Source organism: Mus pahari, chromosome 3 (assembly GCF_900095145.1).
Source record: "Mus pahari chromosome 3, PAHARI_EIJ_v1.1, whole genome shotgun sequence".
In the NCBI taxonomy this organism is placed as follows: domain Eukaryota; kingdom Metazoa; phylum Chordata; class Mammalia; order Rodentia; family Muridae; genus Mus; species Mus pahari.
In genome coordinates, this window is record NC_034592.1 from 4,037,905 (window position 1) to 4,054,845 (window position 16,941).

A 16,941-nucleotide genomic window follows, 5' to 3' on the forward strand; every position below is an offset into this window, starting at 1 on the left:
GTGAGATGGTACCCAGGAATTGGGGCAGAGTACAGAAACTGTAAGGATACTGATGACATATAAAGAAAGGAAAACTAATAATTCCAGTTTAGTTCTCACCTCATATTTTCTTCTATTTTAATTAATTAATGCTTTCCTTGAAGAAACAATAGCAGTATAATGAATAAATAAAGCATTTATTATACAAATAAGTGAAGTCTTTGGAGAAAATGACAAAGCTGGGTTAGAAGGATTCAAGACAAAGAAATGTTGGAGTAGTTGAGATTTTAGATGGAACAGAAAGAACAGCTATTAGAGAGCTAATACATGAGCAAAGATTTCAAGAAAGAGAGACAAGAGCTCAGTGAGTACCAGGGAAATTATATTCCATATAAACTCTATGAAGGCTAAGATCTGGAGTTCATGCAAGAGTAGTATGTGGAGAAACAAACAACAAAGGTCCAGAGGGGCTGGGCAGGGCAGAAAGACCATAGAGTGCTTAAACGGGAACACTGAGGGGAAAGAATGTAAGGCCTTGGGGACCTCCCATGGTTGGCGCTGTACTCCCTGAGACATGATAGAGCATGTTGAGCAGAGCAGAGGGTGTGGTCTGGTGTTCATATAACGAATCTCTCTTGCTGCTCTGTGGATCGTAACTGGTGGCAGAGCTAGAGCGGGGAAGGTTGTAAAGACTTTTGGAAAATAAGACAAGAGGAACAGAAGAGGCTGAGTCAGACAGAAGTGAGAAGTGGAAGACAGAAGTGGAACTAGAATGTCTGGGTTTAACATGGTCTTGCTGAGCAAAGCTGTGTTATTAGTAGCTCTGAGACCCTGGTAGGAAGCATGGTGCCCATCTACTGACTGTTCACTTTGGCTCATCACTCATTTCTTGTGTGACTCCAACCCCTCTGTCCGTCTCCTGCTAACCCGGCCTCCCTCTTCTAACAACCATTGTGATTATGCTGTGTCCACCCAAATTATCCAGACCATCTTTCTGTCTTAAGGGGCTTAAAATAATCACATCTTTGAAAGGATTTTAGCTATTAATCTAATAAAAATATTTGAGGGACTATTATTAAGCTTACCTTATCAACCAAATAACCAAGAACAGGGGAATATTCGAAGGGTTAAGATAATACTAGCATTGTGAATTTGTCTACAGTGATCAAAGCCCTAGTTAATTCTTGTTTCCACAAACTTGTGTTTTGTTAAGAACAGAATAAGGACACTATTATAATACAAGTTAGAGATTTCTGTGTCCTAGTTTTCATTCTGCATCCTTACGTCTAACTTCAGAGATGAATATGAAAACTCTCCAGTGACTCACTAATGTTCACACTCCTTTTACATGGACTATATGCTGACCTTTCCAGACAGTTTCATTGCTGAGTATTTGATCGATCAATGGCTGCAAAGGTTTTCTTTTCTGTTTGTAAAATTGAAGACATATATTGCTGAGGTAATAAATAACAGGTTCTTTGTGACAATAGCACCTTTGTAGTCAAAACATCATATGCACAGTGAGAGAAAGAACCAGGGTGAAAGGCAGAGTGGAATAGTGAACTAACCTGAGATGGTTTTTAGAGCTGCATTTCCTTTTGCTCTTTTTGATTTTGCCCAACATTTGTAGTGTTAAAATAGAGGCTAAAAACATAAGATCCTCAATTATGCGCTTAGAAGCCTTTTCTAATTTTGTCAGTGTTCCCAAATTAGGCAGACTGACCTGTGACCTGAACTATGAAGGAAAGGCAATAAAAAAGGACATTGTTTTCCTCACTGTAACTCTTCTGTTTAATTGGAGGGCGATGGTGGTTACTGCACAATGTGGCTTCAGAATGTCAAGCTGAGTCACAATTTGGGCAAACAAAACTCTATAATGTGCCAGAGGATTCCTTCCTGTTCGACAGCACAAAACTGAGGATACAACTTAATTAAATCTCTTAATTAAAATGGCTCAAAATAAGATTCTCAAAGTTTGTAATGTTTAAATAGATTTATCTTACACCTCATGTCTATGACACTTCCAGTTTAGTTTCAGACAATTATTTTTATTGACTTGGAAAAACAATTCTTTTGGTCTTGTTAATCTAAATGTTTTAATGGTAAAATGCAACAAATTGCTACAATTTGAATTGTATATGTTTTATATTAATTCCTATAATAAACCAATAGCAAGGATAAATCATTATAATTTATATAACATATGTTTTGTATTAATTACTGCAAAATATTTTATGTAAACAAATCTACACCAAGGCTTTTTTGAAACATTTGTTTCATTTGTTGAAACAAGACATTTATTTTATTTCTTGTAGTACATTGGAAATGTAATTACAGCATTTTCTTAGATAAAGCTGTGAATATTGTGCTAATTACTTGCTATAATTAAAGCTTAAGCTAAAATGGTTAATAATGTATATCTGTATGCCTATTTTATCTTTTTATATAGTATATGTAAGAAACAATGAGAATGTATATAAATTAAGGGTTATATTTTTCCTATGGTAAAAATAATACTCTCTTTAAACTAACAGAATTACATGAGTAATGTGTAGCTGTATATAATCATTTTAATCCTTTTTACTTATAAATACAGTAGGGTTTTTAAAAAGTTCCCAGAAGAACCTCAAAAGCCTCTCTGAGAGAAAATATTCTTTTTAATCCAAAAAAATCCTGAGGCTTTAAATGCAGTACACAATTATAATGGGGAGTAGTTACTTAAGGAAAAGGGCTGGTCCCACCTCAGCTATCACTTGTGTTACTCCAAACAGTAACACCTCCTCATGTAAGTGCATCTAATCTCAGAGGAATGTGCATCGTATTGCATTTTTAATTCATGCTTCTTACTTGTAATCCAAATTATACCTCACAAAGACATAGCCATATGAGGGCAGCTACTATAATACTGTGAAGCAGTATTCATTTGTAAGGTACTTTTTCTTTTAAGTTTATTCATTAGCCTTCATCATTAACAAGTGAGAGTTTTCAGCAGCATAGTATTTTCAGAAAGCATGATACACAGGCTTGGCCTCAGGATAACTTGCATCATATAATCTCCTAAAGTGCTTGTTAAAAAATTAGTTTCCCACATTCCACCCCAACTCAGCATCATTGAAGCAAAATCCCAAGGCAGGGTGTAGCCCAGAAATTTGTGTATGAAACAAGTTTAGCTGGTGGGACTGGTAGAGAAAGCTAAGGACAGTTCTATTGTAGAGGGCTACTGTCAGATTTCTGTTTTGCTCTATCAAGCTTTTTAAATGAACAGTACACTCTGAGAACAGATGAGTAGGAGAGAGAAAGTCAGAGGAAGAGAGGGGGAGAGATGGAGTGAGAGGGAGAGGGATATACCGAGGAAGAGACAGGGGGAGATACTGAGGGAGAGGGGGGGAGGGGCGGAGAAATAGAGGAAGAGACAGGGGGAGATACAGAGGGAGAAGGAGAGTGAGAAGGAGAGAGAGAGGGAGAGTGAGAGGGAGATGGTAGGTATAGACAGTAGTGAACTTCCTTGTGGGTACCGGGAATAGAAACCCTGGCCACTGTAAATGTAGCAGTTGTCTTAACAACTGAATCATCATCTCCGTATGAGGCTTCTGTTTAAAACTAATATTTGATAATGAGTGGAACTCAAAATGTTTGCTATCATTTTTATTTCTTACATAACATAAATTAGAACAATTCTCAGTCTGACACCAGGACATTTAAAGCTTCTTAGAAGATAACAGCTGAATGGCAGTGACAGATGAATAATTAAACAAACTTTCTTGTCTTCTTTGATCAATATAAAAATATTTATAATTTTCCTAAATATTCTTAATACCCATGCACCAAGGTATGCCAAGTTCATGATACCCCATTTATTTATTTGTTTTCTGTATTCTCAATGTCTGAGAACATTTTTATTATATTCCTATAGTTTCTACTTTTCCAAACACAAAATAATAATAAAATATTCGACCTATATACCCTTTCTTCCCTCAAATCATCTAAGCCCTATAAGACATAAAAGTATATCCTGTTGAGATTAACATTTACATTAAATAATATGTTCAGAATAAAAATTCAGATATTGATACCAGATTTCATTGCTGATCTTGGTCTTCATTGTAGGCTATATAAGGTTGAGTAATGGGTTGTAGTGTTAGTCCAAGAAACTAGGACTCTGGAACATTACTTAGAACAGAGACAGAAATCATTATGGATTTGTTCCTCTGGCCATACTTTAACTATATTTGATCTGTGTATTTCTATGTCTTATATCTGCAATTATGTTTTGAAGCTGTCTCCTGAAACTCTATACACTTTTTCACATGTAAGCTACACATAATAATCCATAACATATACAGTTATCAGGGGATTGATCCAGGACCTTCCCATCCCAAGATACCAAAGTCTACAGATGCTTAAGTTCTGTGTATAAAATGATTTAGTATTTACACGAAGCCTACATATATCTTCACATCTAATTTAAATCAGCGGTAGTTGATTTATACCTAATATGAATATTATATAAGTGTCTATTATACTGTAGTTCTTCAAGAATAATGTTAAGAAAATCTGTACAAAAAAGAAAATCTGTATATGTTAGTTATATGCATGCTTATTTTTCTTTTTAGTAGAATACTCTGTTGGCTGAAATCATTAATGCAGCATATTGAATGTAAATACCGATATTCAGAGCATATTCCACCTGCATAACCTTTCAGAGAGTTTGTGAAGTTTCAGAATGCATCAGCTGAGTTCCTGTGCTCCTGTGAACAGTGCCTGACACCCTTAAGCATCAAGTTCTTTAAGCATGAAGCTAAGGACCTCCTTCTACCTTCACCTTCAGTCTCTGTGGGTGGATGCTAAAATTACTGCCATCCATGTCCTCTTTACACTTGCTCAAGTCGTCTTGATAGACCCTTGGGACCATCTAGTTAATTAATGAGATGTTATAAGGTGTTCCTTCCGTTTATAATACTAAATAAGTATCCATTTCTTTTTGCCAATACATCTTTCAGAAATAAGTATAATTTTATTAGTTTCATGAACACCACCAACAACAAAATCTATTTTGTTGTCCTAACAACTTACTCTAGTGTCAGTAAGCCTCATAAGGTATATCATGACACATTTGCATGGAAATGTTCTGAGATAATGTAAAAATCAAGTTTGGACCTATGGAATACAACTTTGAATCTTCTCTTGAGAGATTCACTTCTTTTTCACCATGTTTTCTGCAGGTGGTGAAAGGGAATCTTGCATATCATTTGCCTGCACTATCTCTATCAATTATACTTAAAAGATACTTATGATCTTTACATTGAAACAGGGAGTGGTTTAGTAGATTAGTTCAAGCTGATGGTATATACACTTGCCTGCTAATTCTTTTTCTGGTATAATAGAGTTTCTCTAATATTTATGTCATGAGGCTAGAAGAAACACACATTTTTAGGACTAGAGATAATTAACTCAGATCTTCAAATCACCAGTTAATATGATCCCTTTCCCAATTTTGAGTTTATCCTGCCATAATAATCAAATCAGACCCAGGAATGACATCTGAAATGACTGTCAGTGACTCTAGCCTTAGCATCTTTATGTGGATAGGTAGAAACTTGCTGTGGCCATCAAGTTTCTGTTGGTTTCATGAACAGCTTGGGTTTTTACCACACCCTTCTTGTCTTCCCAAGCCTTTGCATCACACTGGGCAAACAATCCTGTCTCTCCCACACATTTGTTTTAATCATCCTCATTCCCAGTGAGGGTTGGACTTCAATTCTTAAAGGAGTTTGCCTCAGTTGCGATAACTCAATAGCATTTTATAAAACCTAAATAATATGTAGCTATAATTATGTTAATATTAACTTTCCTCTTTAGATTTAAAATGTTGATATGCTATCAAATGTGTGATATTTTATTACATTATTAGAAATGAAAATTGAAATGAACATTTGATCTTTAGATTTTTATTTTTGGTTGCTTTTCTCTGTTTTGGTTTTAAAACTTAAGTAACTGAAGACAAATTTTAGAGGAAAATAATTTGATATTAAAATTTTAAAAGAAAGATTGAAAGCCTAATTTAAAAGAAATAGTGAAGACAAATTACCAAGATTTTAAAGACCATTAAACTTCTCTCTCAAATTATGATTAGTTGATTGCAAGTTTTGAGCAACAAAGGCTATGCTACCAAATATTGATACCAAGTTTGATTTTTTTTTTTTTTGAGACAGGGTTTCTCTGTATAGCCCTGGCTGTCCTGGAATTCACTTTGTAGACCAGGCTGGCCTCAAACTCAGAAATCTGCCTGTCTCTGCCTCCTGAGTGCTGGGATTAAAGGCATGAGCCACCACGCCTGGCTCTATTTAATATTTTTTATCTTAATGTTGAAAGGCATTTAAAAACTTGTAACTTTCTTGAACTACAAATAGTAGTGTATTGCTATCTAGGTAAATGGTGAAAAACTCAGTCTCAACTATATGAAAATGCTAATGTGATATTAAAACGCATTCATATATTCTGAGAAGTATATGGATTTGGGGTTTTATATACTGGCGTAATTTTCCATTTTCCCACTTCAATTCTTAATATACCAAAAATGTGTCATTGACTTTGTTGACATAGTCTCAGGAAAGTAGATTAGACAAACATCTGTGGCTGAATGCTGAAAAGTATATATTATCAAACAATATATAAAACATAAATAATGAAGTATTGTTCAGTCTAAAACAATGAAAGAAATTAAAAATTGAAGATATGGACCAGTCAGTAAAGTACTTACCTCACTTCGCAGGCATGAGGACCTGACTTTGGCTCCCCAGTACACATGTAGAATATCTCAGCATGGTGGTGTGTGCCTATAACCTCGGTACTGAGGAAGCAGGAGAGTCCCTGGAGCCACTAGTTAGTCTTATTGAATCAGTTTGCTCCATGTTCAGTGAAAGACACTGTCTCATAATAATAAGATGGTGAGTGACTGTGGAAAAAAGCTGATACTGATCTAGTCTCTACATGAATACGTGCACACATTTGTGTGTGCACGCACACACAAACAAATGCATGGAATTCTGCAAAATGCTACAATATGAGTAGAGACCAAAAACATTATAATAAAAAGGTGGATTCCAAAGGACAAGTATTACACAATTCTGCTTATTTTGGGTCTGTACAACAGAAGTCAACTGCACAAAAAGGGAAAAACAGAATAGATACTGAGGGAGTGAAAAATATCCAGTAAGTCGACTTTTACTCTGAGATAAGAAAAATGTCATGAGTACAGAGGACAGTAGCAGTTACTTGATAGCATCATTATTCCTAAAGCTACTAAATTACATCCTTAAAACTGGCTAGCAGGTCTAAGGTGGGACCAGTCACGAGCCTACAGGCTGCAGAAGTGGTAGAGCAACTGGGACATGGTCCTTCCTGCCTCCAACTGCACCCAGGAGGTAGGGCTGTTCTGCACCCTCTGTACATCCTTCCTGCCAGGGGAGAGCTTGTCTGCAGGGAGAGCTCTGACCACAGGACTCAGGTGAGACTGCCATGTTCTCTCTTGTGACCATCTAAGGTGGGACCAGCCAGGAGCACACAGGCCACAGAAACAGAAGAACAGCTGGGTCAGGGACCTTCCTGCCTGCATCTGAACCCAGGAAGTAGGGATGTTCCACAGCCCTCTGTGCACTGGTCTTGCCAGAAGAGAGATAGTCTCCCAGGAGTGCTGACACGGGCTTATAGACTCACAGGAGGAACAAACTCCAGCCAGAAACAGCAAGAACATGTAACACCAGAGATTGCCAGATGGCAAAAGGCAAATGCAACAATCTTACCAACAGAAAGCAAGACTACTTGGCAACATCAGAACCCAGTACTCCAACCACAGCAAGTCCTGGATACCCCAACACACCAGAAAAGCAAGATTCAGATTTAAAGTATTTCATAATGCAGATAGAGGATTTTAAGAAGCACATAAATAACTCCCTTAAAGAAACACAGGTAAACAGGCAGAAACCCTTAAAGAGGAAACACAAAAATCCCTTACAGAATTACAGGAAAACACAACCAAACAGGTGATAGAATTGAACAAAACCATACAGGATCTAAAAATGAAAGTAGAAAAAAATAAAGAAATCACAAAGGGAAACAACTCTGGAGATAGAAATCCTAAGAAAGAGATCAGGAGCCAAAGATGCAAGCATCACCAACAGAATACAAGAGATGGAAGAGAGAATCTCAGGAGCAGAATATACATTAGAAAACATTGACACAAAAGTCAAAGAAAATACAAAAACCAAAAGGTCCAGGAAATCCAGGACACAGTAAGAAGAACAAACCTAAGGATAATAGGTATAAAAGAGAGTGAAGATTTCCAACTTAAAGGGCCAGTAAATATCTTCCACAAAATTATAGAAAATACTTCCCTAACCTTAAGAAAGAGATGTACATGAATATACAAGAAGCCTACAGAACTCCAAATCGATTGGACCAGAAAATAATTCCTCCTGTCACATAATAATCAAAACACCAAATGCACAAAAATGAAAGACTATTAAAAGCAGTAAGGGGAATAGGTCAAGTAACATATAAAGGATTATACCAGACTTCTTGCCAGAGACTATGAAAGCCAGAAGATCTTGGGCAGATGTCATATAGACCCTAAGAGAACACAAATGGCAGCCCAGGCTACTATACCCAGAAAAACTTCCAATTACCATAGATGGAGAAACCAATGTATTCCACAATAAAGACAAATTTACAGAACATCTTTCCACAAATCCAGTCCTTCAAAGGATAATAAATGGAAAACTCCAATACAAGGAGGGAAACTATACCCTAGAAAAAGCAAGAAAGTAATCTTTCAACAAAGCTAAAAGAAGATAGCTACATGAACAGAATTCCAACTCTAACAACAAAAATAACAGGAAGTAACAATTACTTTTCCTCAATATCTCTTAATATCAATAGACTCAATTACCCAATAAAAAGACATAGACTAACAGACTCCTTCTGTAAACATGACCCAACATTTTGCTGCATACAGGAAACCCACCTCATACAGTTATACAGATATACACTACCTCATAGTAAAAGGCTGGGAGACAATTTTTCAAGCAAATGGTCCCAAGAAACAAGTTCAAGTAGCCATTCTAATATCAAATAAATTCGACTCTCAACCTAAATTTATCAAAAAAGATAAAGAGGGACACTTCATACTCATAAAAGGCAAAATCTACCAAGATGAACTCTCAATTCTGAACATCTATGTTCCAAATGCAAGGGCATCCACATTCACAAAAGAAACTTTACTAAAGTTCAAAGCACACATTGCAATGCACACAATAATACTGAGAGAAATCAACACTCCACTTTAATCAATGAACAGATCATAGAAACAGAAAATAAACAGAGACACAGTGAAACCAACAGAAGTTATGAACCAAATGGATCTAATGGGTATTTATAGGACATTTCATCCTAAAGCAAAAGGGTATACATACCTTCTTCTCAGTACCTCATGGTACATTCTCCAAAACTGACCATATAATTAGTCACAAAACAGGCCTCAGCAGATACAAGAAGACTGAAATAACCCCACAGATCACCACAGACTAAGGCTGGTCTTAAATTCCAACAAAAACAGTGGAAGACACACATACACATGGAAGCTGAACAACCCTCTATATAATGATAATTTGGTCAAGGAAGAAATAAAGAAAGAAATTAAATACTTTTTAGACTTTAGTAAAAATAAAGCTACAACTTACCCTAATTTATGGAACATAATGAATGCAGTCCTAAGAGGAACACTCACACTCTGTTTGCCCCCAAAAAGAAACAAGGAGAAAGCATACATTAGCAGCTTGACAGCACATCAAAAAGCTCTAGAACAAAAAGAAGCAAACACACTCAAGAGTAGATGACAGGAAGTAATCCAAGTCAGGGCCGAAATCAACCAGATAGAAACAATAAGAACTGTACAAAGAATCAACCAAACCAGGAGCTGGTTCATTGAGAAAATCAATAAAAGAGATAAGCCAGACTAACTAGAGGGCACAGGGGCAGTATCTTAATTAACATAATCAGAAATGAAAAGGGAGACATAACAACAGAAACTGAGCAAATCCAAAAAAATCATCAGATCCTGCCACAAGAGCCTATACTCAACAAATCTGGAAAACCTGGGTGAAGTAGACAATTTTCTAGACAGATACTAGGTACAAAAGATAAATCAGGATCAGATAAATGATGTAAACAGTCCCATATCCCCTAAAGAAATGGAAATGGTCATTAATACTCTCCCAACCAAAAATAGCCCAGAACCAGATGGGTTTGTGTAGAGATCTATCAGACCTTCAAAGAAGACCTAATACCAAGATTCTTCAAACTATTCCACAAAATAGAAACAGAAGGTACTCTACCTAATTCATTGTATGACGCAACAATTACTCTGATACATAAACCAAACAAAGACCCAAGAAAGAAAAAGAATTTCAGACCAATTTCCCTTATGAATATAGATGCAAAAATACTCAATGAAATTCTCATAAATGGAATCCAAGAACACATCAAAATGATCATCTATCATGATCAAGTAGGCTTCATCCCAGGGATTCAGGGGTGGTTCAATATTCAGAAGACAATAAATCTTATCCACTATATAAACAAACTCAAAGGTGGGGGGGACATGTGATCATCTCATTAGATGCTGAGAAAGCATTTGACAAAATCCAACACCCCTTCATGATAAAAGTCTTAGAAAGATCAGGAATTTAATGCCCATACCTAAACATAGTAAAAGCAATATACAGCAAACCAGCAGCAATATCAAACTAAATGGAGAGAAACTTGAAGCAATCCCACTAAAATCAGGGACTAGACAAGGCTAACCCCTTTCTCCCTACCTATTCAATATAGTACTTGAAGTCCTAGCCAGAGCAATTNAACAACAAAAGGAGATCAAAGGGATACAAATTGGAAANGAAGAAGTCAAAATATCAGTATTTGCAGATGATATGATAGTATACTTAAGTGACCCCAAAAATTCCACCAGAGAACTCTAATCCTGGTAAACAACTTCNANNNAATAGCTGGATATAAAATTAACTCAAACAAATCATTGGCCTCCCTCTACGCAAAGGATAAATAGGTTGAGAAAGAAGTTAGGGAAACAACACCCTTCACAATAGTCACAAATAAAATAAGATACCTTGAGTCTAACTAAGCAAATGAAAGATCTGTATGATAAGAACTTCAAGTCTCTGAAGAAAGAAATCGAAGATCTCAAAAGATGGAAAGATCTCCCATGGATAGGCAGGATTAGTATAGTGAAAATGGCTATCCTGCCAAAAGCAATCTACAGATTCAATCCCCATCAAAATTCCAACTCAATTCTTCACAGAGTTAGAAAGAGCAATTTGCGAATTCATCTGGAATAACAAAAAAAACTAGGATAGTGAAAACTGTTCTCAACAATAAAAGAATTTCTGTTGGAATCACCATGCCTGACCTCAAGCTGTACTACAGAGCAATTGTGATAAAAACTGCATGGTATTACTACAGTGACAAACAGGTAGATCAATGGAATAGAACTGAAGACCCAGAAATGAACCCACACACCTATGGTCACTTCATCTTTGACAAGGGACCTAAAACCATCTAGTGGAAAAAAGACAGCTTTTTTCTTTTGTTTTGTTTTGTTTTGTTTTGTTTGTTTGTTTGTTTGTTTGTTTGTTTGAGACAGGGTTCCTCTGTGTTCTCTGTGTATCCCTGGCTGTCCTGGAACTCACTTTGTAGACCAGGCTGGTCTTGAACTCAGAAATCCGCCTGCCTTTGCCTCCCGAGTGCTGGGATTAAAGGCGTGTGCCACCACACCAGGCTAAAAGACAGCATTTTAAACAAATGGTGCTAGTTCAACTGGCAGTCAACTTGTGGATGAATACAAATTGATCCATTCCTATCTCTGTGTACTAAACTCAAGTCCAAGTGGATCAAGGACCTCCACATAAAACCAGATACAATGAAACTAATACAAGAAAGTGGGGAAAAGCCTCCAGTACATGGGGACAGGGGAAAATTTCCTGAATAGAACACCAATGGCGGGCTGGTGAGATGGCTCAGTGGGTAAGAGCACCCGACTGCTCTTCCGAAGGTCCGGAGTTCAAATCCCAGCAACCACATGGTGGCTCATAACTATCTGTAACAAGATCTGACTCCCTCTTCTGGAGTGTCTGAAGACAGCTACAGTGTACTTACACTGTAAATAAATAAATAAAATCTTTAAAAAAAAAAAAAAGAACACCAATGGCTTGTGCTTTAAGATTGAGAATCAAGAAATGGCACCTTATAAAACTGCAAAGCTTCTGTAAGGCAAATGACACTGTCAATAAGACAAAAAGGCCACCAACAGATTGGGAAAGGATCTTTACCAATCTTAAATCTGATAGGAAACTAATATCCAATATATATAAAGGACTCAAGATGGACTCCAGAAAATCAAATAACCCTATTAAAAATGGGGTACAGAGCTAAACAAAGAATTTTCAACTGAGGCATATCAAATGGCTGAGAAGCACCTGAAAAAATGTTCAACATCATTAATCATCAGAGAAATGCAAGTCAAAATAAACCTGAGATTCCACATCACACTAATCAGAATGGCTAAGATCAAAAATTCAGGTGACAACAGATGCTGGCGAGAATGTGGAAAAAGAGGAACACTCCTTCATTGCTCGTGGATTGCAAGCTGGTACAACCACTCTGGAAATCAGTTTGGTGGTTTCTCAGAAAACTGGACATAGTACTACCTGAGGACCCAGCTTTGCCACGCCTGTACATATATCCAGAACATGCTCCAACATGTAAAAAGGACACATGTTCCACTATGTTTATAGCAGCCTTATTTATAATAGCAAGAAGCTGGAAAGAACCCAGATGTCCCTCAACAGAGGAATGGATATAGAAAATGTGGTACATTAACACAATGGAGTACTACTCAGCTATTAAAAACAATGAACTTATGAAATTTTTAGGCAATTGATATGTCTGGAGGGTTACCTCACTTATCCTGAGTAAAGTAACCCGTTCACAAAGAACATTCATGATATGCACTCACTGATAAGTGGATATTAGCCCAGAAGCTCAGAATACCCAAGATACAATTCACAAACCACGTGAAACTCAAGAAGAAGGAAGACCAAAATATGGATACTTCATTCCTTCTTAGAAGGGGGAACAAAATACCCATGGAAGGAGTTACAGAGACAAAGTGTGGAGCAGTGACTGAAGGAATGGCCAGCAAGAGACTGCCCCACCTGGGGATCCATCCCATATTCAATCACCAAACCGAGATACTGTTGGGAATGCCAACAATTGCTTGCTGACAGGAGCCTGATATAGCTCTCTCCTGAGAGACTCTGACAGTGCCTGAGAAATACAGAAGTGGATGCTCACAGCCATCCATGAGATGGAGCACAGGGTCTCCAATGAAGGAGCTAGAGAAAAGACCCAAGGAGCTGAAGTGGTTTGCAGCCCCATGGGAGGAACTACAATATGAACTAAACCAGTACCTCAAGAGCTCCCAGGGACTAAACCACCAACCAAAGAGTACATGTGGAGGGACTCATGAATCCAGCTGCATATGTAGCAGAGGATGGCCTAATGGGTCATCAGTGTGAGGAGAGGTCCTTGGTATTGTGAAGACTCTATGCCCCAGTGTAGGGGAATGACAAGGATAGGAAGTGAGAGTGGGCAGGTTGGTGATCAGGGCGAGGGGGAGTGGATAGGAGATTTCGGAGGGGAAACCAGTAAAGCGAATAAAATTTGAAAAGTAAATATAGAAAATATCAAATTAAAAAATATAAAGTTTGAAAAGCAAAACAATAAATAAATAAAAGTACAAAAATAAAATTGACTAGCATAGTAAATATCATGATGTGTTATCTTTTACCACAAAAAAAAAAAAATCAAAAAATAGTTAGAACACTTTAACACTCTTGGTCCTTTGGGGATCTGTAATGGCTAAGTTATAAAATGTTCATTGAGGGCTTGTGTGCTAAAGGATTCCTTTATAGTTAGTGATGGCATTTTTGGAGATATTAGAGATATCAAGCAATGGAGTCTTCTTGGAAGAAGTAACTTTCACAAAATCATTTTATCTCATTCTCTGGTTCCAAGCTGATGTGAAATGTTTACTCCAACCTTTTCTGCTACCGTGATATCATCCTGCCTTCCCATGGCTGATAAGTACCAGGTCTGGCTGAATATGGATGAATTTGTTATAGCAAGGGAAATAATGATTAACATGGGATCTTGGGGTCAGTCAGCAACACAGTGAAATTCAACTAAAAAGGAATATGAAGAACCATAGAAGAACAAGCCAAAGTCAAATAAGGTAATCATTATCATATATTTTATATAATAAAATTAGTCACTTCAATGAATCGATTTTTGTGACTATATGTGAATGCATGTGTAAAAACTCTTTCAGGTGTTTCTGCTGCCACTTATAGATGTTTGAAATGACCCAATATGCCCTCTATCTACTTATTGAAAATGTTGATTAATAACATTTTGCTCTTACATGCTGATGATTTAAAATGATATTTTCTTCACAAATCAAGTTATAAAATAAAGCATCGGAGAAAAATATGCTCAGCATCATTAGTCATAAGAGAGATGCAAATTGAAACAGTGACTTCAACTTCATGTCATCAAGGATGCTGCTAATTTAAATCGGGAGACTAAAGAATTGCAAAATGGTTCAGTAGATAAAAGCATTCACCACGCAAGCATGGCAGCATGAGTTCAATACCTGTAATTCAAGTAAAGAACAGACTGTACTGCATTGTTCTCAGACCCCTTCGGGTGCCATGCACCGTATCACACCACCTCATAGTCATCATGCACCCACACACAATATTAATATATAAACAATGATGGTGGTATAACAAAGAAAATTAGAGTTTTCCAATGTCATTTAGAATGCAAAAAGATTTGCTGCATTGAAAAAGAGTTTATTGTTTTCTCACAAAATTAACTATGAAATAGTCATATTGTCCCAAACCCACACAAATTGTGTAATTGTGAAAAATGCAATCCAAGTAAGTGATGTATGTAAATGTTATTTAATTTCCACTCCATGGAATACTATTTTAAAAGCAAAAGGAATAAACTTTGAATATGTGCATACCACACATGGTTAAGACATGAAAACATTATGCTAAGTGGAAGACTTCATGTACCAAAGTTCATAGATGATTGCTTTCACAGAAGTGTCCCTAGACATCTGTTCACGAATCCATAGAGACAGTAGGTTAGTGTTCTCTAGGGTTGTGGCTGGGGGAGGGGAACGGGATTGACTATTAATGGGCACTGGGTGATGAGAACCATCTGGAATTAGATGATAATTTTTGTTTCTATTACCTTGGAATAAATTAAAACCCAACTGAGTTGTGTATTGTAACTCTTAACCTGTGTAAATTCGACCTCGAAAATTCATAGCTATAAAAGTAAAAAGAAAACTAGAAACAAAGGAAGTAAAGATGAGAGAAGAAATGGAGGTTAAGCCAAAGGGGTGAGTCCTGGCAAAGACTGTGCTTCTGTGACACAGGGCACACTAGCAGGTGCACAAAACCGCGTGATATGTGCTGGTATTGAGACTTCAGTTAAGGTTCTGTAGAAGTGTGTCTTCCCCTGAGGTTGACACCCAAGAAACAAGTTTCCTGTGTTTCAGACATTTGTTATCAGTTCAGAAAAATCCAAATAACTAAATCAACAATGAACATGTTGTCTCCTTCATAGTGTTATTTATACATTGTGCATAAATCTTTAATGTTATTGCATTTTATAATTCACTAAATATTTGCCAATCATTTGTTTTTCCCCTAAAATGCAATCACTAACATTCTAATAAATTTTAAAAGAAAGTATATGCTTACATTTTGCACTGTTTGTTACCTTCTGCCGTTAAACAGTGGACTGTTCCAATTTGTTCTTTTCCTTCTTAGGTTGCTCATTTTGTATACTGCTTTTTATTGTCCAAATTCCCTAGGTTTTAAAGTTTCAGAATGCTATAAATCTATGCTATGTTAACATATTATTTCACAAAAATGTGCCAAATATTAAGTATAAATATAATATTAAGGCTGTTAATCTCATCTAAATGGTAAAGGTAACAAATATATAAGGCTTAACAGGCAATGAGGATTCTTGTTTGTTAAATTTTCTATCAGCAAAGACTAAGTTTCAACTTCTTTGTAATTCTTTTTAATGCTTATTGAATTTAAAATTCTCCATTCATAAAATTTACTGCTTAAAACTATAAAAAATCAGAAAGCTGAAGCACCACCAACCATATAATAAAAGTCAAGTTGATTCTGAGTGCAGGCCAGCCAAGATTCACAAATAAATGTTGTAATTGCAGAGCAGAGGTCAAAAAATTGGACCTATCCAATGAGGAGTAAGAAGTGTTGCTGACCTAAAGAGAGGTCATAGCATAAAACTGCATAAAAATTCACTAGCTGTGCCCCTTCATCAGATAGCAATTGTAGAATGTCTCAACAAATACTGTTAAATGGACACAAATTATTTCCTGAGAATTATTTTGAAAGAGAACAAGAAAAGCAGACTCTCTTTAGCCTATATGACATCTTCGGTTTTGTTTTGGATCCACATATGTCTGGTGTTTTCTTAGGCATTCTGTCAGACAAGCTTTAACTTAGGGTTTCCATTAGGAAAGAATGCTAGAACAGGGGAAGGGCGAGAGGGTGGCCTGAGAATCTCCTCATTCACACATAGTCTGAGATGTATATGAAGGTTGCAAGCCTAGGGATTAGGCTCAGTTGATAAAGTCAACTTGATCCATATGATCACATAAGCCTGAAGTACCAGTACTCTAGAGATGAAAGCAGTTAGATCAGAAGTTGAAGGTTGTCTTCAACCACACAGAGAGTTCATGGACAGCTACAAAAAAGTCCTTTAAGACAAAAAAAA